Genomic DNA, 22375 nt, shown 5'->3' with positions numbered 1-22375 from the left:
CCAGTGAGTAGGCTCTGCAATGAAAAAAATCTAGCACACAACAGAAAACACAACAGAATTAGACTTAGGATTCCTTTACTTTTTCTTTTGATTTTCTGCTTGTATGACTTGCTCTATTTAGAAGTGTGGATAGTGATTGGGGGGTATGGACTGAGAAGGGGCAGAAGACTATCAAGGGTGTTGGAAATGTTCTGTGTCTTGGTCCGGGTGTGTATATATGTAAAAATTCATGGAGTGTACATTTAAGAGGTATGCATCTTAATATATGTAAGTTAAACCTCAATTTTAAAAAGTAAAAAGAAAAGAAAAGCCTCAAATCTCTTTAGCTACAGCTGGTAATAAAATGTATTCTGAGATAGCAGTGTAACAGAAAAAGAAACCGCAACATAAATATCTCTGTTTTCTCTTGGCTACCAAGATGATCTTTGTCTCTGTATTTATTCTTTTCTATGGATAAATCCTCATTATTGTAATTTTGATGACAAAACTGCAAATTATGATGAAAGTTTTTGGATATGACTTTTTTGCCTGCTTTAATTCATTCATTAAATTAATTAATTGATTAATTAATTGGTTTTTTTTTTGAGACAGGAGTCTCAAGCTGTCACCCTGAATAGAGTGCCGTGGCATCACAGCTCCCATCAACCTCAAACTCTTGGCTCCAGCGATCCTCTTGCCTCAGCTTTTCTATTTTTAGTAGAGATGGGGGTCTCACTCTTGCTGAAGCTGGTCTCGAACTCCTGAGCTCAAGCAATCTACCGGCCTCGATTTGCCCAAGTGCTAGGATTATAAGTGTGAGCCACCATGCCCAGGCTACTTATTTATTTTAGTACATTACATTATTCTAACCTCTTAACTATGATTTTCTTTAGATTTCTATAACCCATGAAATATCTATTGAAAAACTATTAGACTATATTAGTCATGGTTTATGAATGGTAGGTATCTTCGACCACTTAGTTCCCAGTTGATCATGTGGCTATTTAATAAATCAGTTGAATTGTGTAATCAAAAGATTCAAGAGAAGGAAGCAGTATTTTACTTTTTTTTTTAATATTTTGAGACAGAGTCTCACTCTGTTGCCCTCAGTAGAGGGCTGTGGAGTCACAGCTCACAGCAACCTCAAACTCTTGGGCTTAAGTGATTCTCTTTCCTCAGCCTCCCAAGTAGCTGGGACTACAGGTGCTGCCACAATGCCCAGCTATTTTTAGAGATAAGGTCTCACTCTGGGTTAGGCTGAGTGAGCTCCGGCAATCTACTAGCCTCGGCCTCCCAGAGTGCTAGGATTACAGGTGTGAGCCACCGTGCTGGGCTTAGAAAACAGTATTTTAATATAAAGTAGTTGCAAAGCAACTTAAAAACATCCCTGATTAAAATTTTTTTGATACATTCAAAGATCCTATCTATAGCTTTCTATCTGTCTTCAAAGAATATTCTAATAATGTGTGGGAAACCATAGAATGATCTGATTCACTAGACTTAAGTGAACTTACATTGAAGAATTGAGATTATATGCAATTAAAGAGGGGGGGGTGAGGAAAGTAAACAGTGCTTCCTCCTGTATTTTTTTCATTGTTGTTTGTTTTGTTTTGTTTCTAGAGATGGCATCTTGCTCTGTTGCCTAGGCTTTTGGACTGCCCTGTTGCCATGATAGCTCACCGCAGCCTTGAACTCTTAGACTAACTAATTCTCTTGTCTCAGCCTCCTGAATAGTTGGGATTATAGGTGTGTGCCACCACACCCAGCTAATTTTCTTTTTTTCTTTTTTGTAAAGGTGAGGTGTTGCTGTGTTGCCCAGGCTGGTATTGAACTCCTGGCCTCAAGCAATCCTCCCACCTTAGTCTCTCAAATCATTGGTATTATGGGTGTGAGCGACCCCACCCAGCTAATTGAATGCTTCCTATGTGCCAGGCACTATGCCTCCCGCAGATTATTTAATCTTTGCAACAAGCCTATGAGTACTGTCTCATTATACCAATGAAGAAACTTAGGTTCAGAAAAGGCAAACGACTCACTTGAGATCACATAACCAATAATGTAGTTGTCTTTTCCAAAGCTTGCTCTTTTCCTATAATGTCCTGTCTCTGGTTGATGCCACAGAGATAAATTAAAAAGTGATTAAAAGATACAAAGAAATTTTGGAGACAATCTCATCAATCACTCTTATTTGGAGATAAGAATATAAGGTCTAGGGAGCAACATAAAACTCATGACCAGTTCCTCCTAGAAGCTGCTTCTACATTGCTTGCTGTATCTCCTCCTCACCTTATCCAGCTCCCATCATTGTCAGAATTAAAATCTTACACATGCTACATTATAGTTAGTCATGAGTGAGTGGCCTCTACAACAGGTGTATGAAAAAATGCTCAACGTTATTAGTCATCAGAGAATGCAAATTGAAACTACAATGAGACATCATCTTACCCCAGTTAAAATGGTTTTTATAAAAAGGGCAGGCAATAATGCAGGCTGGAGAGGATGTGGAAAAAGGGGAATGCTCTTACCGAGTTGGAGGAAATGTAAATTAGTACGACCACCATGGAGAACAGTGTGGAGCTTCCTCAAAAAACTGAAAATAGACCCAGCAATCCTGCTGCTGGGTTTATATCCCTAGGAGGGGAATTCAGTATATCAAAAAGATACCTGCACTACCATGTTTACTGCGGCACTATTCACAATAGTCAAGATTTGGCATCAACCTAGGTGTCCATCCACAGATGAATGGATAAAGAAATTGCGGTGCATATACACCATGGAATAATATCTAGCCACAAAAAAGAACAGAATTCTGTTATTTGCAATAACATGGGTGGAAGTGGAGAACATTATGTTAAGTGAAATAAGCCAAGCACAGATACACAAGTCTCACATGTTTCCACTCATATGTGGGAACTCAATATTAAATACAATTGATCTCATGGAGACAGAAAATAGAATGATGGTTATCAGAGGCTGGGAAGGACGTGGGAGAAGTGGTAGGGTAGTAGGGAGGGAAGGATAAAGGGAAGATGCTTGATGAGTGCAAAAATATAGCTAGGTAGAATGAACAATATTTGATAGCACAATAAAGTGGCTATAATCAACAGTAAGTTAAGATGTACTTTAAAATAGCTAAAAGAGTTGATGTGGAATGTTCCTAACATAAAGAAATGATAAATGCCTAAGGTGATAGATACCCTTATTGTCTTGATTTGATTATTACTTTGTATGCCTATTTCAAAACATCATATGTACCCTACAAAGACACATAACTATTACATGTACACAATAATTAAAAATATACAAAATGAGGCCAGGTGCAGTGGCTCATGCCTGTAATCCTACTACTCGGGGAGGCCGAGGTGGGTGGATTGCGTGAGTTGAGAAGTTTGAGGCCAGCCTGAGCAAGAGCAAGACCCCATCTCAAAAAAAAAAAGTTAAAATTTTAAAAATTAAAATATTTTTTAAAAAAATGAAAGGCCTGTGGGACCTGCATTTATGTGACACTTATGAGATGGGTGACCTTCAGTATGTTATTTAACCTCTCTGAGCTTTAGTTTTCTCAGTATAAAAAGGAATAGAGTAATAGTGGCTGTGATAATTAAATGAATTAAAAAGAGCCCTTAGAATGGAGTGTGACATGTAAAAAGTATCTTATGAAGATTGGCAATTAGTTTTTGTTATAATGCTGCATAACACTTCTCTCTCTCTCTTTAAGTACTTCTCTCTGAATTTATGGTTACAGGTGTATAGGCTAATGGCACGGTTGACGTGGAGATGGTGTTTTGCACATCTTTGTAATACATTCCTCTTTCTCTCCTCCCCTCAGTGCCAGGATCAGGGCTTAACAATTCTAGACACTGAACAAAGGCATACTGGATTGTCTTGTTTTCCCAGTTAATGACTTTCCAAATGTTTCACATTTTCCATATTTCCCATTAATGACTCCTGAAAGGATAGAGCTCGAGCCCCTGCCCCAGATCTTAACTTGCTACTCTAGAGGATCATGACTGTTGATTTCCAGGCCAGCATTTTCCTCCTGTGTTCCTCATTTTATTAAGAGATCTGAAAGTATAGAGATGGTCACAATGCCCATGATTCCATTTAGGAATTAGTTATTTCTTGTTCCTTTTAGGTACAATGAGCATGGATGGACTTTCTTACCTTGGCATTATGTAGTTGATGCAAACTGGCCTAATGTAACAAGTAATCCCAATATGTGCTTTTCCCCCACAGCTTGCTTTTTCCATTAAAAATGGTACCTTCAACTCCCTCCACTAGCTGCCACAAGGAAAATAAGGGCTTTAACCTTTTTTTGTTTCCTTGACATTTCCCCTATCAAATATTGCCATAACAAAAAGGGCTAGTGTATCTATAAGATTTCATTTCCTCTGGTGGTGTTGAGGCTGGGCAGTACTGGGATTTCCTGATTTCAGGGAAGGTAGCTATTGTTTTTTGATTTCCACTTAGAGAATTTGACCTCACCATTTCAATAGCACCAGACTATTGTTTTCAAAAGTTTGGTTTGTAGAACTTTGCTACAAGCTTTTTCAAAATAGGGACATGGCTATCAGACTTCAGCCTTCCATTCTCTTTTGGCAAAGTTGTGGATTCCTTGTTTTTTTTAAACTCACAGATTTCATCACTATTATTTTAAGATTCAAATACTGTTCGGTATCTAATGTTTGGAAAAATGATGTTTTTATTCCACTGTGAACTTTGTAAGATGTTCTCTTCCTCATTAGCAGAACATGGGGGATAAATATATATATTTAGAAAATCTTTTTGACCCTTGCCAAGGTTGGACACTTATATTAATAAGTGTAAGTCTTTTAGTGTGTCAGATTCTATTTCTGAAGACATAAATTGCCTTTAAGTAAGATAAAACTCAGTATAGTGAAGTTTTGGTGTACAAAATTACAACTAAAAATTCAATTTTATTGAATACTTATTTATACATTAAGTTGATTTTTTCCCTGCTCTCTCTTCCCTGAGAGCCTAACCTTTGTAAAACCTGGTTCATTGTCATTTTTGTTGAGTTCTTTATTCCTAGTACATATCATAAGTACTCAATAAATGTTTCTTGACTAATATATGATGACTTAATTAGAGCTTGAGCCTCCCAGATCTTAACTTGCTACTCTTGAGGATCATGACTGTTTGCATATTTCATCCAACATCCAACTTACAAATGCATTATGTTTTAAATGGCATTTTGTAATTCATTACTGGGGATGCAGAATATGTTTTTCTTTCTTTTTTTTCTTTTTTTTTGAGACAGAGCTTCAAGCTGTCACCCTGAGTAGGGTGCCGTGGCATCACTCCAACTCCTGGACTCAAGCGATTCTCCTATCTCTGCCTCCCAAGTAGCTGGGACTATAGGCTCCTGCCACAATGCCCTGTTGTTTGGTGGGCCCGGGCTGGATTTGAACCTGCCAGCTCAGGTGTATGTGGCTGGCGCCTTAGCCACTTGAGCCACAGGCACCGAGCCCAGAATATGTTTTTTATGTAAAGAGTAATGTGAAAAGAACTTATGTCCCTAGGTTTGCTCATAAAATGAATTTATCCCAGGTTGTAAATTCTACTGTTTTAGCTACTCTAGGAACAAACTTTTTGAGTTTAGCATGGGAATCAACTCATCTTTTTTTTTTTTTGTAGAGACAGAGTTTCACTTTATGGCCCTTGGTAGAGTGCCATGGCATCATACAGCTCACAGCAACCTCCAACTCCTGGGCTTAAGCGATTCTCTTGCCTCAGCCTCCCAAGTAGCTGGGACTACAGGCGCCCGCTGCAACGCCCAGCTATTTTTTGGGTGCAGTTTAGCCGGGGCCGTGTTTGAACCCGCCACCCTCTGTATATGGGGCTGGTGCCTTACCAACTGAGCCACAGGCGCCGCCCTCAACTCATCATTTTAAAGCTTATTTATATGGAGAAGGCACTACTTATCCCAAGGTGACCTTTCCATTGAATTCAAAAATAGATTTCCTTTTATATAGTCTCCTTCCTGGCTTAATATTAGTCAAATGGTAGCCAGAGAGATGAGGATCTGTGTGGTTAGGGGAAAATACTGTGTTCTCGTGGGCTTTGGAAAGACTCTATCTTAAGGCCTGGGTCTATAAAAGTAAATTCATTAAATTCTCCCAGAATATTAAAAGGACTTATAATTCCTTATGTATCCTTCTCCTTTTAGCCGCACATCCTGTATAATTACCCCAGTCCCTGAGGAGAATAGTGAAGGGAAACTCTGGAACTAATTTTGAAGTTGCTACAGATGCCTGGGCTTTATCCAAAGCTCATATGGGGCTAGATGTGATTTGGAATTCAGTGATATTTTGGGATTTTAGAAAGGTAATATGACACATATGCTACATATTATATAATGTTCCTGGCCTGTAATTCAACACAATAATATTTATTTGGCTAAATGTGTGACTATTATCTGTAGTCTGAGCTACTCGGGAGGCAGAGGCAAGAGAATCACTTGAGCCTAAGAGTTTGAGGTTGCTGAAAGCTGTGATGCCACAACACTCTATTGAGGGTGATAAAGGGAGACTCTATCTCAAAAAACAAAAAAAGTATAGTTAAAAAAAAAAAAGAACAAAAAAATAAATGTATGACTATTCCTACTAAGTGAGATAAATAAGTACTGCTTATAACTTTACATTACTTTAGTTCAGATTCTGCTAGAAAAATGATAAAGTTGTTTGCTCTTCAAAGTCCTTTCTCAGAATTGTGGATAGGAGAGTGCAGACCTCTAATACTAAAGAGAGTGGGTCTCAAAGAAGAAAATTATAAAGGTTATCCCAATCCCTATACTGGGTTCTTTAACTGCAGTGACCTTCTTAGTGAAAGAGGGGGATTTGAGGAGGCTGGTGAAGCACCTGGGACAAAGACTATATTATTCAAGACGATATTTAACAAGGTGGTATTTACCTCCTAGCTCAGCCAACCCTTGGGCTCAGTAGCCTTCACTGTTATTGGTGTGTCTATTGCTTATGAAGTCAGCATTTCTGAATTGGCTGAAATAACTATTATTCTTGGAGAGAAAACTCTTCTACTCTCCCTCTTGGGGTAGAGTGACAGGGTGGCACAATGATAGCCTGGAATGAAGATGCTACTGGAAGTATGGGAGGTAAAGGCTAACACCAGAACAGGGAGGGGGAGTGGAACTGAACTCAGTTGGGACCCCCACCTAGGCTTTTGATTTTCCTGTGGCTAGATTAGTAGGCACAAAATAGTGAATAGTGACTCTCAGCTAAATATGACAAATCAGTATGTTTTGTTAGAATTTAGAAGCCTAGTAATGAACCAGACACTTTCTAACTTGCTTTAGGCCCCATCGTGCCTATTGTCTTCTGTGATTTATACATATATGTTAATTGCTAGGGTCATAGGGTTGCCTCAATAATTAATTGTCTGTGCCTAATCAGCAGAAATAATATCTTTTTTTTTTTTTTTTTTGTAGAGACAGAGTTTCACTTTATTGCCCTCAGTAGAGTGCTGTGGCGTCATACGGCTCACAGCAACCTCCAACTCCTGGACTTAGGCGATTCTCCTGCCTCAGCCTCCCGAGTAGCTGGGACTACAGGCGCCCACCACAACGCCCGGCTATTTTTTTGTTGCAGTTTTGGCCGGAGCCGGGTTTGAACCCGCCACCCTCGGCATATGGGGCCGGCGCCCTACTCACTGAGCCACAGGCGCTGCCCAGAAATAATATCTTTACTATGTTGATAGATGTGGTCTACTCAAGACACAGAGGTTAGAAAGTTGTATTATAATGTAAGCCATCATTGCTCTATATAATAGTAAAATTGTCTAAGTACTAGGCAAAACATATCTGTATTCAGAAGATTCTATAAAGCACTACCTTTTGGAATAATAGAAGTGGAGAAGGTGAATCTATAGATAAGATCTGAAACCCCCAAATCCCTAACCAGGATGACTAATTGAAATCTTTCTCTCCTGAAGCTAGTAAAGCCTGGAGGAGTGGACTATTTTTTTTAAATGTGAAGACAACAATGAAAGACTAAAAAGAACAGAAAAAAATCAAGAGAGCATAATATCACCAAAAGAACAGAGTAATTTTCCAGTAATCAAGCTCAAAGAAATAGAGATCTATCAACTGTTTGACAAAAATTAAAAATAATTGTGGCTTAAGAAGCTCAGTGAAATATAGGATAACACAGATAGACAACTCAAGGAGTCAGGAAAACAATACATTAACAAAGCCAGAAGTTTAACAAAAAAAAAAAAAAGAGTTAGAAATCATAAAAAAAGTTCAAACAGAAATTCTGGAGCTGAAGAACACAATGACTGAACTGAAAAATTCAGTAGAGTTTTTCAATAGCAGACTTGATCAAGCAAAAGAAAAAATTTGTGAACTCAAAGATCATTTGGTATTATCCAGCCAGTGGAGAAAAAAGAAAGAAAGAAAGGGAAGGGGAAGGAAAAGAAGGGAAGGGAAGGGAATGGAGAAGGTAAGGGAAGGGAGAAAGCCTGTGGGATTCATGGAACTCTAACAACCAAACTACGCATGCATTATGAGAGTTTCAGAAAGAGAAGAGAAAGAAGAGAGGGAAAAGCTTATTTAAAGAAATATTGAATGAAAACTTCTCAAGTCTCAGGAGGGATATGGACATACAGGTTTATGAAGCTCAAAGGTTCCCAAATAGAATCAACTCAAGGATGATTATATGGATTACATTACAATTATATGATTACATTACAATCAAAATTAATGGCAGAATTTAATTTTGAGAACAGCAAGAGAAAAGTGATTTGTCATATACAAAGGAATCTAGTATATAAGATTCTGGGTAGATTTCTCAGCAGAAGTCTTACCAGCCAAGAGGAAGTGTGATGATATTTTCAAACTGCTAAAAGTGAAAGAAAACTCCCAACTAGGAATGCTATACCTGGCAAATATGTCCTTCAGAAATAAAGGTGAGATAAAGACTTCCTCAAACAAAAGAGGGAGTTCATCACCACCATACCTACCTTACAAGAAATGCTAAAGGGACTTCTTCAAGTTGAAATGAAATAATGTTAATAACATGAAAGCATATAAAAGTATAAAACTCACTGGTAAAGGTAACTATATAGTCAACTTCAGAACACTATGATTCTGTAATAGTGGTTTTGTTTTAATTAAATCATAACTATATATATTTATGAAGTACAATGTGATGATTTGATATACAATATGGAAAGCTTAAATCAAACTGACTAACATAGCTATCACCTCACTTATTTTTGTGGTAAGGCATTTAAAAATTTTCTCTTGGTTATTTTGGAATGTACTCTTGCATTGTGCACATTAGGTGAGATCCCACCCAATGCCCTCTCTCCTCCCACCAATCACCATCCCCCTTTCCTCTCTCACCTCACCTTTCCCCTTTGCTAGACTATACTTGTGTTTTATCATTTGCATGAGTGTTTAAGTGTTTATATATTAGTTTCATTATAGTATTGAGTACATTGGATATTTTTTTCCCATTCCTGAGATACCTTACTAAGAATAATGTGTTCCAACTTCATCCATGTGAACATAAAAGATATAGAGTCTCCATCTTTTTATGGCTAAATAGTATTCTGGTATACATATACCTCAATTTGTTAATCCATTCATAGGTTGATGGGCATTTGGGTTGCTTCCATGACTTGGAAATTGTGGATTGGGCTGCAATAAACGTTCTGGTGCAGATGTCTTTGTGGTAAAATCAATTTTTGTTCTTCTGGGTAGATACCTAGTAATGGAATTGCAGGATCAAATGGAATATCAACTTTTAGTTCTTTGAGGATTCTCCATGCTTATTTCCATAAAGGTTGTATTAGTTTGCAGTCCCACTAGCAGTATAGAAGTGTTCTCTTCTCTTCACATCTATGCCAGAATCTGTAGCTTTGGGACTTTGTGGGCTAATCTTACTGGAGTTAGGTGATATCCCAAAGTGTATTTTTTATTTATTTATTTATTTTTTTTTGTGGAAACAGAGTCTTAGTTTGTCACCTTCAGTAGAGTGCTGTGGCATCATAGCTCAGAGCAACTTCAAACACTTGGGCTCAAGTGATTCTCTTACCTCAGTCTCCCAAGTAGCTGGGACTACAGGCACTTGCTATAATGCCTGGGTATTTTTTAGAGACAAAGTCTTGCTCTGGCCCAGGCTGGTCTCAAATCCATAAGCTCAGGCAATCCACTTGCCTTGGCCTCCCAGAGTGTCAGAATTACAGGTGTGAGCCACTGTGCCTGGCTCAAAATCAAAGTGGTTTTTTTTTGTAGAGACAGAGTCTCACTTTATGGCCCTTGGTAGAGTGCCATGGCCTCACACAGCTCACAGCAACCTCCAACTCCTGGGCTTAAGCTATTCTCTTGCCTCAGCCTCCCGAGTAGCTGGGACTACAGGCGCCCACCACAACGCCCGGCTATTTTTGGTTGCAGTTTGGCCGGGGCCCGGTTTGAACCCGCCACCCTTGGTATATGGGGCCGGCGCCTTACCGATTGAGCCACAGGCACCGCCCCATCAAAGTGGTTTTGATTTACATTTTTCTGATGATTAAAGACTATGAGCATTTTTTCATGAGGTTGTTGGCCATTCATCTGTCATCTTCAGAGAATTTTCTGTTCAAGTTTCTTGCCTACAAAGAAATGGGATTGTTTGCTCTTTTCTTATTGATTAATTTGAGTTCCCTGTAGATTAATTATAAGACCTTTGTCAAAATCATAACTTGCAAAAATCTCCTCCCATTCTGAAGGCTGTCTGTTTGCTCTGGTTGTAGTACCCTTAGCTGTGCAGAAGCTTTTTCACTTGATCAAATCCCAGTTATTTATTTTTGGTATTGGCGTAATTGCCCAGGTGTGTGTGTCTTCCTCATAAAATATTTTCCCAGGCCAATATCTTCAAGAATTTTCCCTGCACTTTCTTCTAGTATTTTTATAGTTTCATGTCTTAAATTTAAATCTTTTATATAGTGAGAATCAATTTTTGTTAATGGTGAGAGGTGTGGGTCCAGTTTTAGTGTTCTACGTGTGGCTAACCAGTTCTCCCAGCACCATTTGTTAAATAGGGATTCTTTTCTCCAACGCATGTTTTTATTAGGCTTATCAAAGATCAAATGATGATATGTGGCTAGGTTTATCTCTAAATTTTTATTTTTATGTTTTTTAACAGACTCAATTCACTTTATTATTGCATAAAAACCGTATGTTGTAGCCACAGCTGGAGCCTGGGTCCTCTGCACAGAGACTCTGGTGTGGGTCTTGACAAGATGGTCAGTGAATTCTTGGTAAGGAGACTTGGTGAACGCTGTCCCTTTCCAGAGATCAGGAGTGAGATAGCTGTAGGTCTTGGAAATGGCATCAAAAGTGGCCTTGGCAAAGTTGCCCAGGGTGGCAGTGCAGCCCCTGGCTGAGGTGTAGCAGTCATCAATCCCAGCCATCATTAACAGCTTCTTAGGCACAGGCGCTGAGACAATGCCAGTTCCTCTAGGAGCAGGGATGAGACGCACCAGCACAGAGCCACAGCGGCCTGTCACCTTGCAAGGAACAGTGTGAGGCTTGCCAATCTTATTCCCCCAGTAGCCTCTCCGCACTGGGACAATAGAGAGCTTGGCCAGGATGATGGTACCTCAGATGGCAGTGGCTACTTCCTTGGAATACTTAACACCCAGACCAACATGACCATTGTAGACTCCAATAGCAACAAACGCCTTGAACCTGGTCCGCTGACCAGCACGGGTCTGTTTTTGCACTGGCATAATCTTCAAAACTTCATCCTTGAGAGATGCCCCCAAGAAAAAAATCAATGATCTCAGATTCCTTAATGGGCAGAGAGAAAAGATATATCTCCTCCAGGGATTTGATCTTCATGTCCTTGACCAGGCGGCCCAGCTTGGTGACGGGCATCCACTCTTTGTCCTTAGCCTTGCCTCCGCAAGCTCCGCGGCCTCGGTCCCGGCCCTGGCCCCGACCCTGGCCGCGACCCCAGCCACGGATGCCACTGCTGGAGCCTTCACGGAAACCACTACGACCTCCCATTCCAGGGCCCCCCCGGGCCTCCAGGCCCTCCCGCTGCACCGGTGTCATCTGCCATTTGGTGTTTCATCAGAAAAGAAGGGTATCTCTAAGTTCTTTATTCTATTTCATAAATCTACGTCTCTATTTTTGTGCCAGTACCATGCTGTTTTAATCACTGTAGATTTGTAGTGTAACTTGAAGTCTGTCGTATACCTGGAAAACCCCAAGGACTCAACTACAAAACTCTTAGAAATGATCAAGGAATATAGAAGTGTCTCAAGATACAAAATCAATGCCTAAAATCAGTAGCTTTTATATACACCAACGATAGTCAAGGTGAGGATATGATCAAAGACTCTATTCCTTTTACAGTAGTGCCAAAGAAGATGAAATACCTGGGAATATATCTAACAAAGTACATGAAAGATCTCTATAAAGAGAACTATGAAACCCTGAGAAAAGAAATAGCAGAAGATGTTAACAAATGGAAAAACGGACCATGCTCATGGTTGGGAAGAATCAACATTGTTAAAATGTCCATACCACCCAAAGCAACCTACAGATTTAATGCAATTCCCATCAAAACACCAATGTCATACTTTAAAGAACTTGTTCTTCATTTTATATGGAATCAGAAAAAACCCAGAATAGCTGATAAAATTCTTAGAAATAAAAGCAAATCTGGAGGCATCACATTGCCAGTGGTGTAAAAATCATTTTAAATACTAGTATCAGCTGGGTGTGGTGGTAGAGTCTTTGATTATCCTAGCACTCTCAACAAAATAGGTATTGAAGGAACTTATCTCAATGCAATAAAGGTCAATATAAAACCCCAACAGCTTATGAGTGTTCATCACACAAACAAAATCAAAGGTAACTGTGTGAGGTAGATATATTAATTAGCTTGACTGTAGTGATCATTTCATTAGGCATGTCTTTATGGAACCATCTCTTTGTACACCTTAAATATTAATATATACAATATATACAATTTTATTTGTCAATTTTACTTCAATAAGCCTAGAAAAAAACTGACATTCTTTCTTGTTCTGGGAACCGAGTGGCAGAACACTCTTCCTGATGCTTTTGACTTTTTGGTCTCTGACATCTGTTCTTTTTTTCTTTCAAACTTCTGGTATTCTAACATTGATTAATTAGTTTATTAATAGATTTTTTTTGGGATTAGTCTTAGCAATAAAAACAGCTTACAAAAAAAAAAAAAGGAACAAAATGAGCATTTGTGAATGCAAGTTAATTTTCTGTGAAGACTTGTTTGTGAATTCTGTGTTGCCTAGAGCCATGCTGGAAGGTTCAGTGAGACTAATCTCTGGAATTTCCCCATTGCTTCTCTTCTCAGCCTTGTGTCAAGCCAAGCAAACTCTAAAAGGTCTTTCAGTTACAAGAGGCTGTGATTCCAAACCGGAGTAGGAGCTTAGCCTGAGATCATACTTAAATTCAAATTAAGGTAAAGGGATCATATCTTGAAATATGCTCATTAGGAAAGTAATCAGAAAATGAACTTCACTGATTATAATTAATGGGCAAGAATAGATTGTACTTAACAACTTATATGCATTAAACAATTTAATTCTGAGACTAGAAGTTAACTGTATTTTAAAATCCTTCCTAGGCGGCCCCCGTAGCTCTGTGAGTGGGGTGCTGGCCCCATACACTTAGGCTGGTGGGTTTGAACCCCGCCTGGACCAGCTAAAACAAAGACAACTGCAACAAAAAAAATCCAGGCGTTGTGGCGGGTGCATGTAGTCCCAGCTACATGGGAGGCTGAGGCAAGAGAATCGCTTAAGCCCAAGAGTTTGAGGTTGCTGTGAGCTGTGATGCCACAGCACTCTACCCAGGGCGACAGCTTGAGACTCTGTCTCAAAAAAGAAAAAATCCTTCTAACATGTCTTTTGACCAGCTTTATGCTTCTTTTCTAATTATAAATCACTGTTATTCCGTTTTTCTGAAAGCAGTATCTTCTAATCATAGAACACATGTTAACTCTAAGTTATAAGAACTGTGACTGAAAGCCAAAGGATGAATCTAAGGAGTTAACTTTAGGACAATGGTTTTGTGTCTTCTTCATTAATGTACTTTGGAGACCCACAGTTATAACTTGATCCTAATAGTGTCCCTAACATTCCCTGAGTCAGCCTTAGGTTGTTTCATAGCTAAGTGTTATTAATTTGGCTTGTGTACCCTTGGTAACAAAAATACGGGCCGAACAAGGTGTCTCACGTTTGTATTATGAGTCCTTTGGGAGGCTGAGGTGAGAGGATTGCAGGAGGATAGGAGTTTGACACTAGTCTGGGTAACATAGTGAGATCCTGTCGCTACCATAAATACAAAAAACCCCAAACCTAAGGACAATGGTACATCCCTGTAGTCCTCACTACTTGGGAGGCTGAGGTAGGAGAATCCTTTCAGCCGGGAGTTCAAGGTTACATGGATCTACATTGGCCTATAATTGTGTGCACTGCACTCTAGCCTGGGTAATGGAATGAGACCCTGTTTCTAAAAAAAATAAAAAGAAAAGGAAAAAAACATATTTGGTGTACCCCAAATGTGGAAAAACCCAAGGATTTTTTTCATAGAATTATAGTTTCTTGGGATTAGGAAACACTTCACCTCTCTGTATGTATATTTGAATCTCCTCTAAACATCTGAAATTACCCCACCAGAATCTAAGCTGGATGAGAGCAGGAACTATAACTATTTCCCTCACCTCTGTTCTAGTCTATGCTGAGCCTCCAGAATAAGCATTCAATAAAGGAATGTGGAATGTTGAAAGAATCAATCAAAAACTTGAACACTGCTGGCTACAGGAGACTCAATACTACTAAGAGAAGCCCCAGTCTATCTTTGAGCAATTCTGGTTGCTCAGAGTTCTTTTTTCAATAATAATTGGACTGTCATCTCTTTCGGCTTGTTTTTCCAATGTTGTTAGCCCTTGGGACCATAACCTGTTCTATCACATGACAAACCTTTAAATATCTGAATTGGGCTGGACTTGGTGGCTCACACTTGTAATCCTAGAACTCTGGGAGGCTGAAGGCAGTGGATGGCTTGAGCTCAGGAATTTGAGAACAGCCTGAGCAAGAGTGAGCCCCTGTCTCTAAAAACAGCCAGGTGTTGTGGTGCGTGCCTGTGGACCCAGTTACTTGGGAGGCTGAGGCAAGAAGATTGCTTGAGCCTAAGAGTTTGAGGATGCTGTAAGCTATGACGCCAAGGTACTCTACTGAGGGTGACAAAGTGAGACTCTGTAAATAAATAAATAAATACAAATAAATATCTGAATTGACCCTTATGCCCTACTCTTTCCACCTGACCTCTGAGGTTTGCCTTTGCAGATAATATCTCTAGTTTTTTTAACAATTGACATAGATAAGAGTGTCTCCTGAGGTGTTCAGACATTCCCCTGTGAGAGGCACAGGTTATCAGCTTTATATGGTACCCAGGGTAGTTCAAGGAAGGTCTGGGCTTCATGGGATTATACTTTATAATTCTAGATTCTGTTTATGCTCTTTACTATCAGATTGACTTTTTCACTTTTTAAGGAGGCAATTATTTTTTATTTTTTTAGAGGAAATTTCTGTTTTAGTCTTAACAAAACTCTGCCTGCCTCAGTGGAAGGCGATTGAAGCAGAAGATACAGTAGAACCTCTGTAAGTTGACCATTGTGTAACAAACTGGTCAACATACGGAGGTGATCAACATAAGGAACTAGGCCTGCTGTACTGATATGTACAGTGGTGCATGTCCGGTCTGTGAAAATTAGGTCCATTTAGGGAGGTGGTCAATGTAGCGCGGTAGAGATGTAGTTCATCTGTTGTGTCTTGTTTCCAAGTTAAATAATTTGGAGATTCAAGATCATATGATTTTTCATGAAGATTAAACCTGGAGACTTAGATGGAAGGTCCCTTCTCAGATGATCTCTACCAGGAATGTTTTCTTCATGGCAGCCAAGCTGATCAGTGAGACCACCAAGTTTGGTTCCAGGAAAGCAGGGTTTTCCCATGTGTTTGCCTGATAGTTAAGGCAGAACTTTGAAGATTTTAAAATGTGTAATGTTTCTTTTTTTTTTTTTTTTTTTTTTTTTTTTTTTTGGCCAGGGCTGGGTTTGAACCCACCACCTCCGGCATATGGGACTGGCGCCCTCCTCCTTGAGCCACAGGCACCACCCAAATGTGTAATGTTTCAATGGTGCTACAAGAGAAGAATTTTCTGTATAGTTTTTCAAAGGACTGAAGTTAAAATTTAGTAAAAAAAAAAAATTATTAGTACAACCTTTATGGAAACTCGTATGGAGATTTCTCAACAAACTTAAAGTAGTAGGTCGCTTCCTCTGGGTATCTCTACCCATGAGTGGGGTTATAAGAAAAGTTATTGTATTAAAAAAACACCTTCACTTGAATTATTACAGCACAATTCACAATCTCAAAGATAGGGAATCAATGAATGAGTGGATAAAGATAATGTGGTATATAGGGAGTGGCCATAAAGTTTGTGTGCAATTTAAAATAGTGTGCAAATTGCATGCGAATTTTATGGCCACCCTGTATTTACCACGAATACTACTGAGCATTACTAATGAAATAATATCTTTTGCAGCAACTTGGATGGTTGTAGAGGCCATTATCCTAAATGAAGTAACACTGGAATGGAAAAACAAATATCGGATTTCTTACTAAGTGGGAGATGGTTATGCATGGTTACACAGAATCGTAATAAAGGCCATTGAAGACTAAAAAGTGGGAAGGGTGCTAGGAGGGTGTGGGATGGGAAATTACCCAGTGGGTACCATATACACTTTCTGGGTGTTGGGCACACTAAAAACCACTATGCAATATATATGTAACACAACTTCACTTGTCCCTCTTAAATCTATAGAAATAAAAAATTATTGATTTCTACGAACTTTTATATTTTCTGAAGATAGTTTTAAAGTCACACTATTAATTTGGAAGATGCAGACGTATATGCAAACATGTAGGAATTTTTATGAGAAATCACCTATGCGTGAGACAATATCTTACGTCTGGGAAACCAGAGAAACAAAAATGTAAAGGAAAACAATTTTTTTTGCAGTTATTCAAATCCTTTAAAATTACAGTCAGTTTATAACTGGGGAGATGGTTGTGATGGAAACGGAAAACAAAGGAGGAAGCTAATGGGTGAAAGTGGAAAAAAAGAGGGAGAGGAGAAAAAAAGGAAAAAGGCAGAGAAGGTAGAATCTCTAAGAAATTACAAGTGGCCACTGAGCCCTTCACTGTTTTCTTGCATGGACTTTGAGTCCTGCATATTATATATTTTGTAACTGGTCAAAAGTTAAACAATTCCTATGCAACAGAAATTTATTATTCTGGCAAAAAAGATGACTTTCCACTTTAGTTTTCAAATAAATTCTAGTTGATTTACTGCAGTTACTGATTCCAAAAAAGCTGGGATAGCAAACAGATCCTTACATCTTTCTTTAGCCTACATAGACTATGCAAATAATATGATTTATGCTGAACTCCTGCTTTTCTCTGGGAGTTTGAATTTGTGGTGCGTGTTAGGCAGAAGGTGCCTGCATGAGCAGCCTCCAAGATTTTTATCTTGGGTCCTGAGTCTCTAAGGAGCTTCTCTGTGCAGAAACGTTGCATATTATGTTGCTACACTTCGTGGCTGGGCAAAGAGTATGCTCTCTGTGACCCTTCATGGAGGGAGAGTCTAAGGAAGGCTGTATTCCTGCAAGCCCCACTAATGTCTTTGCCCCTTATGATTCAGCTTACTAGGTCGTTATAATAAATCTTAGCCATGAGTATACCTAAGTTCCATGAGTTTTTCTAGTGAATTTCTGAGAGTGGGGTAGTCTTGACAAATCCTGGCACAAGTGTTCTAGCTGGACTCTGTATACATCGCTACTGTAACAGTACACAATTTCAGTGGAAAGATAAAAAGGAAGTATTTGTGAAAAGTTAAATGTTAAATAAGTAACATACTGATCCAGAGGATCTAGTTTAATAAAGATATGTCAATGCTTTTGAAGATCAGGAAGCCAATTTTTCAGTCATGGAAAAGTTACTTATAAATTTCGAACTTATAAAATATAATCCATCCAGGGATGCAAGGCTGGTTTAACATATGCAAGTCCATAAACATTATCCACCATATTAACAGAGGCAAAAATAAAGATCACATGATCCTCTCAATAGATGCAGAAAAAGCATTTGATAAAATCCAGCATCCTTTTCTAACTAGAACACTGAAGAGTATAGGCATAGGTGGCACATTTCTAAAACTGATTGAAGCTATCTATGACAAACCCACAGCTAATATTTTGCTGAATGGAGTAAAACTGAAAGCTTTTCCTCTTAAAACTGGAACCAGACAAAGTTGTCCTCTGTCACCTTTACTATTCAACATAGTGTTGGAAATTCTAGCCAATACAATTAGGCAAGACAAGGAAATAAAGGGAATCTGAATGGGAGCAGAGGAGGTCAAACTCTCCCTCTTTGCTGACGACATGATCTTATACTTAGAGAACCCCAAAGACTCAACCACAAGACTCCTAGAAGTCATCAAAAAATACAGTAATGTTTCAGGATATAAAATCAATGTCCACAAGTCAGTAGCCTTTGTATATACCAATAACAGTCAAGATGAGAAGCTAATTAAGGACACAACTCCCTTCAGTTTCAAAGAAAATGAAATACCTAGGAATATACCTAACGAAGGAGGTGATGGACCTCTATAAAGAAAATTATAAAATCCTCAGAAGGGAAATAAGCAGAGGATTTTAACAAATGGAGGAACACACCATGCTCAAGGATGGGCAGAATCAACATTGTTAAAATGTCTATAATTCCCAAAGCAATCTACATATTCAATGCCATTCCTATCAAAATACCAACATCATACTTTCAAGATTTGGAAAAAATGATTCTGTGTTTTGTATGGAACCAGAAAAAAACCCCATATAGCTAAGGCAGTTCTTAGTAATAAAAAACCCGTATAGCTAAGGCAGTTCTTAGTAATAAAAATAAGCTGGCATTAGCATACCAGATTTTAGTCTGTACTGCAAAGCCATAGTGGTCAAGACAGCATGGTACTGGCACAAAAATAGACATAGACACTTGGAATTGAATAGAAAACCAAGAAATGAAACTAACATCTTACAACCACCTAATCTTCAATGAACCAAACAAGAACATACCTTGGGGGAAAGACTCCCTATTCAATAAATGGTGTTGGGAGAACTGGATATCCACATGTAAAAGACTGAAACTGGACCCACACCTTTCCCCACTCACAAAAATTGATTCACGATGGATAAAGGACTTAAATTTAAGGCATGAAACAATGAAAATCCTCCAAGAAAGTGAAGGAAAAACACTGGAAGATATTGGCCTGGGGAAAGACTTCGTGAAGAAGACTGCCATGGAAATTGCAACAACAACAAAAATAAACAATTGGGACTTCATTAAATTGAAAAGCTTCTGTACAGCCAAGGAGACAACAACCAAAGCAAAGAGATAACCTACATAATGGGAAAGGATATTTGCATATTTTGAATCAGACAAAAGCTTGATAACTAGGATCTATAGAGAACTCAAATTAATCCACATGAAAAAAGCCAACAATCCCATATATCAATGGGCAAGAGACATGAATAGAACTTTCTCTAAAGAAGACAGACGAATGGCTAACAAACATATGAAAAAATGTTCATTATCCCTATATATTAGAGAAATGCAAATCAAAACCACCCTGAGATATCATCTAACCCCAGTGAGAATGGCTCACATCACAAAATCTCAAAACTGCAGATGCTGGCATGGATGTGGAGAGAAGAGAATACTTTTACACTGCTGGTGGGACTGCAAACTAGTACAACCTTTCTGGAAGGAAGTATGGAGAAACCTCAAAGCACTCAAGCTAGACCTCCCATTTGATCCTGCAATCCCATTACTCAGCATCTACCCAGAAGGAAAAAAAAATCCTTTTATCATAAGGACACTTGTACTAGACTGTTTATTGCAGCTCAATTTACAATTGCCAAAACGTGGAAACAGCCTAAATGCCCACCAACCCAGGAATGGATTAACAAGCTGTGGTATATGTATACCATGGAATACTATTCAGCTATTAAAAAAATGGAGACTTTACATCCTCCATATTAACCTGGATGGAAGTGGAAGACATTATTCTTAGTAAAGCATCACAAGAATGGAGAAGCATGAATCCTATGTACTCAATTTTGATATGAGGACAATTAATGACAATTAAGGTCATGGGGAAGGGGAAGGAAAAGCAGAGAGAGGGAAGGAGAGAGAGGGGTGGGGCCTTGGTATGTGCCACACCTTCTGGGGGGCAAGACATGATTGCAAAAGGGACTTTACCTAACAAATGCAATCAGTGTAACCTGGCTTATTGTACCCTCAATGAATCCCCAACAATAAAAAAAAAAAAAAGAGAGAGAAAGAAAAGTTTACCAAAGGAAGTGGTATAAAAAAATAAATAAAATGATGAAATAAAAAAATATATATAATCCATCCTCCCCTCCCCTCCCTTCCCGTCCTCTCTCCCCCTCCCTCCCTTCCTTCCTTCTGGCCCTGGGTAGAGTGTTGTGGTGTCATAGCTCACAGCAACCTCTAATTCTTGGGCTTAAGCAATTTTCTTGCCTCAGTCTCCCAAGTAGCTAGGATTACAGGCACCCACCACAATGCCTGGCTATTTTTTTTTTTTTTTTTGTGGCAGTTGTCATTATTGTTTTAGCTGGTTCGAACCCTCCAGCCCTGGTGTATGTTGGCTGACGCCCTACCCACTGAACTACGGGCGTTGCCTCACAATATGAACTTTCAAAAAAGAAATGGCTTTTAAGAATTTCTCATTAGCTTTAAAAAATAACAGCTTTGTTGAGATTCAATTTATATACTACAAAATCCACTCCCTCCCTTTTTTTCTGAGACAGAGTCTTGCTCTGTTGCCCTGGCTAGAGTGCAGTGATGTTATAGCTCACGGCAACCACAGACTCCTGGGCTCAAGTGATCCTCCTGCCTCAGCCTCCTGAGTAGCTCTGACTATAGGTGTATGTCACTACACTCAGCTAATTTTTTCTGTTTTTAGTAGAGACCATGTTTTGCTCTTGCTCAGGCTGGTCTCAAAGTCTCAACTTCGAGTTAATCTTCTGCCTCGGCCTCCCAGAGTACTAGAATTATAGGCATGAGCCGCTATGCCTGGCCTCAAATCCACTTTTTAAAAGGGTACAATTCAGTGGTTTTAATGTTGCTAAACAGAACTGTGCAACTATAGCCAGCATCTAATTCTGGACTAATTTCATCTCTCTCCCCCATAAATCCTGCATATATTAGTAGTCAATTCCCATTGTTTTCTCCCACAGGTCCCTAGGAACCATACTAACCTACTTTTTGTCTGTGTAGATTTGTCTATTCTTCATATAAATGGAATCACATAGCCTTTTGTGACTAGCCTTTTATTTTATTTTATTTTTAGACAGAGTCTCATTTTGTCATCCTTGGTAGAGTGTTGTGGCATCATAGATCAGAGCAACCTGAAACTCTTGGGCTTAATAATCCTCTTGCCTCAGTTTTTCATTTTTAGTACAGATGGGGTCGCACTCTTGCTCAGGTTGGTCTGGAATTTCTGAGCGCAAGCCATCCACCTGCCTCAGACTCCCAGAGTGCTAGGATTACAGCCCGGCCTGTGACTAGCTTCTTAAAAACACACGTTGTACACATACCATATAATAGTATTTTTTATGTCCAAATAATATTTTCTCCTATTGATAAATCACATTTTATTTATCTATCCAATAGTGATATTTGGGTTGTTTCCACCTTTTGGCTATTATGAATGATACTTCTAGAAGCATCCACTTATAAGTGTTGTTATTCAGACAGGTCTTATTCTGGCTTTATTGAGGTGTAATTAACAAATAATCACTTATAAGATTTTGTGTGGACACATGCTTTCAATTAATTATCTTGGGTACATACTTAGGAGTGAACTTGCTAGTTCATCTGGTCACTCTATATTTAACTCCCAACTTGTACCATTTTACATTCCCACCAACAATATATGAGGGTTCTAGTTTCTGTACATGCTCACAAACACCTGTCATTTTCTATCTTTTCAAGTAGAGCCATGCTAGTGGGGTGCCAAGTAATAACTCATTGACTAATGATGTAGAATACCATATTGCATCTTACTGACTATTTATGTAACTTCTTTGGTGAAAAAGTTATTCAGATTCTTTGGCCATTATGAAATGTATTGTCTTTTTATTATTGAGATGAAATAATTCTTTATATATTCTGGATACTAGACCTTTATCAGATGTATGATTTACAAATATTTTCTTCCATTCTATGTATTGCCTTT

At 38.8% G+C, this 22375-nt stretch overlaps 1 protein-coding gene, 1 long non-coding RNA gene and 1 pseudogene across 3 annotated transcripts in view; 1 reads left to right on the top strand and 2 right to left on the bottom strand.

Annotated features, from left to right (window-relative positions):
- The window catches only part of GRAMD2B (GRAM domain containing 2B), a 128379-nt gene that overhangs the window by 89438 nt on the left and 16566 nt on the right, over nucleotides 1-22375 (bottom strand). The window lies entirely within an intron of this gene.
- LOC128568624 (uncharacterized) overlaps nucleotides 1-22375 on the top strand; it is a 40923-nt gene that overhangs the window by 12406 nt on the left and 6142 nt on the right. The gene's annotated exons all lie outside the window — the stretch shown is intronic.
- Nucleotides 11146-12576, bottom strand: LOC128568623 (40S ribosomal protein S2-like; annotated as a pseudogene). Its single transcript, XR_008375183.1, has one exon. The product of XR_008375183.1 is annotated as a 40S ribosomal protein S2-like (transcript).

Source organism: Nycticebus coucang, chromosome 17 (genome assembly GCF_027406575.1).
Source record: "Nycticebus coucang isolate mNycCou1 chromosome 17, mNycCou1.pri, whole genome shotgun sequence".
NCBI lineage: Eukaryota > Metazoa > Chordata > Mammalia > Primates > Lorisidae > Nycticebus > Nycticebus coucang.
The sequence above is the reverse complement of the archived record's forward strand: the minus strand, read 5'-3'. Positions and strand labels throughout refer to the sequence as shown.